A 3,280-nucleotide genomic window follows, 5' to 3' on the forward strand; every position below is an offset into this window, starting at 1 on the left:
CGAATATTTTTTTATTCAAGAAATAGCAAATAATGAAGGGTAAGGCCGGGAAAAGAATGAATGAAATAAAATAAAAAACAAGTCTATGGTTCACTCTTCTGTCAAAGATGACAATTAAAATTAGGTTGGCGTCAATGTATTTCAAACAATATTTTTTAAGTGGTGATTACACGAAGTATGGTAAAAGTGCCAAAAAGATACTGCGTGTATGCACAAATACTTTTTTTTTGGGAATAGACTAAAGACTTGTCTTGACAACTATAAGAGAGGGGTTTAAAGGTATGTGCACAACACTTTAAATGACAAATAGGTTATTCGTCGACCGCCATATTGGTAACATCGCCTCGTGATTCATTTCTTTGTTTTTGCTCATTAATGTTGTTTAAAGTGTAATATTGATAGCGTATTATGCAGTAAATTAATGTGGAAGTGTGCAGATAATGAAAAATTAATCATGAAACGCGTTTAACCACCATTCTGGCGTCAACGCCGGGTAGCCCACGAGGGTCCTTGTAAAGTCCAGCTATCACCTTACAAGAGCTCATAACCCTAATACCGAACAACGTCGTGCTCTACGAGCATTTGGTATTTCTACCTCTAACCGTGGCTGGCTAGAGCCCTAGAGGCCATAATTTGATAGTTTTATACCGTACACTGGCTAAAGTTTATTTATTACAAATAATATTAATTCGATCCCACGTGGGATCCACTTTGACGTTGGCGAAATCATCGACAGTATCGATGGAGCCATATTACCCAAAGATTGATTGATTGATTGAAATGACAAATAAAAGTACGGGAGTAGAAAAAATAAATATGAAGCTACTAGGATCTTGAATGAAGAAAATGTCTACGTTATTGTCCCCATAGTCTTGTCAACCACCGACGTACTCATTGACCTGAAACAAAGTACCTACATGCAGCTACAGAAGGCTGCAATACTAAACACCTGAAGAATTGTAAGAAAGTTCTTACAACAAGATGAAAGTAGAACAGAGGCTCTCTAACATTTTTAAAATAAGAAATTCGTTTTTATATGTCATCTACTTGGCTTCAGCCTGTAGCCGACATTTATTACCAGCTTTTGCTGAGAACAAAATGCTTCTTAAAAGAAATAAAAATCCTTTCTAGTAATTTTCATCTTGTCATCAGGTAAATCAAATGTACAGTTTACTGAGTCCACCCAAAAAGTGCTGGTGGCCTAGCGGTAAGAGCGTGCGACTTGCAATCCGGAGGTCGCGGGTTCGAACCCCGGCACGTACCAATGAGTTTTACAGAACTTATGTTTATTAGTAATTAACAAGCTGATAGCAACCAACCATTAAATAAATTCAGTTAATGCGTGGCCATAATAATAGAAAAATGAATAAAGCGTTTGTTAAAGAGCTAAGTCAAAAAGATGTATGATCATACTATTACGTTACTAAGAAAGCAGTTAATAAAGCAGAAAAAATATGTAAGGTAAGGTGCTCATAATGTTTGTCTTTCAAACCCCGAGCAAAATAAACTAAGTTAGTTTTACCCCACTCTACCTTGTTCCGTAAGGTGTCAATAAATTGTAATCTAGGGACTTATCTAAAAAAATTTGGTTGACGAAGTTTTAGTTCATAAAAATAGATGATGACGACAAGGTACTCGTAGAAATTTTTATTTATTTAAACTTTATTGCACAAAAGAAAACTTATCGTACAAAAGGAGGAAACATTCTCTACCAGTCAACCTTAAGGCAAAGCAGAGAGATTGTGAGCGGTGCTACTATCACTATTTAAAGCTAATCTGACAATTAACATACATAAGCAACGACATAGATGTATAATACATACAATTAACATAATATACTTAATTAATACACTTAATACATGCAATAAATAATTTATATTAACTAAATTTAAGACTACTAGGAATCCTTCATTCTACTAGCAAAGAAAGACCGTACAAATTTCTTGAACGCAAATTTATTTGGGGCATTTTAGATATTAAGGGGAAGTCCGTTCCAATAGCGCGCCTGCACGCATAACAAGTTTGACATGAAGCCAGATCGATGTGGAGGGATGGACAAAGACATATTGCCAGAAGAGCGGAGCTGGCTGGCTGGAAATATATAAATAAAACTAACAGTAGTTGTGGCGTTAGGAGCAATAAAGACATCGACAATATTATGGATATATAACTCTTCCATATACTATATATCAGGTTCTTAATATGCGTGAAGGCAGGCAAACAGGCGGCATCAGCATACAAATTGACGACTGACGGTATTTCAATTAAGCGCAAACCAGACGCGCGTTTGCTGCGCGACTGACAAGCGGCTAGTACGGATGATTTATTATGTATGATACAGCGTATATAGTTCGTATTAAAAAACTATAAGGCCCACTTGCACCATTCCACTAACCCGGGGTTAACCGGTTCAACCTGGAGTGACCAAGGTTCCCAGTACAATTTGAAATTGGGTTAACGGTTTAGCCGCTTAACCCCGGGTTAGTAGGACCTAAGACAAACATTATATCGGGTGAGCCACACATTAATGGTTGATATAAACTTATCTTTGATGAGACAATATATTGTGGTTACTTTAGTCAATACTATAATTGTAAATTAAATAAAGCATAAAGTTATTGTTGACAAACATACCCTAAAATAATATATAATGGTTTTTAAAACACTGATTTAAACTTTCAGGATTTTTACACATGATTACTAATTAAGTTCTAAGATTTACCTACATACGTGTGTATATACAGCTTATTACACACACACACACACATCGACAGAGTAACATCCCTAATGCGAAAAACGTTCAAAATAATAAACAAGACCAAGCGCGGGTAGTTCGTAAAACTCCCGCGGCTAGAAGATGTTGATGTTAACTTTAGCCAGTCTTCTCCGAGACCACGGGGATAACGCCGTCCTCGAAACGTCGGAGGTAAATCTTAAAACTCAAATACGCGATTAAGTCCCGTTGCACAATTTAATAATGAATTTTTAAAGTCATTCATGGAATCGAATGCGAGTAGGTAGATAACTAAACAGTTTTATTTACATCTACTTTTATAAGAATTCAAGGTTTTATTATTTAGTACATTATACATATTTATCTAATAAAATACTCGTACCTTTATCAGCTATATCATTTGTGTGAGAATAAATTAGAAAGGACCCCGCAGGAAACATAGGGAAAAAGTGGTATCAGTTAAATCTCACGAAATTTTAGTATGATGTTAATTTAGCTCTCCTGATTATTTTTTGTATAGGCACAACTCTCTCAGAATTATACTTT

This window comes from Cydia fagiglandana, chromosome 2, assembly GCF_963556715.1.
Source record: "Cydia fagiglandana chromosome 2, ilCydFagi1.1, whole genome shotgun sequence".
In the NCBI taxonomy this organism is placed as follows: domain Eukaryota; kingdom Metazoa; phylum Arthropoda; class Insecta; order Lepidoptera; family Tortricidae; genus Cydia; species Cydia fagiglandana.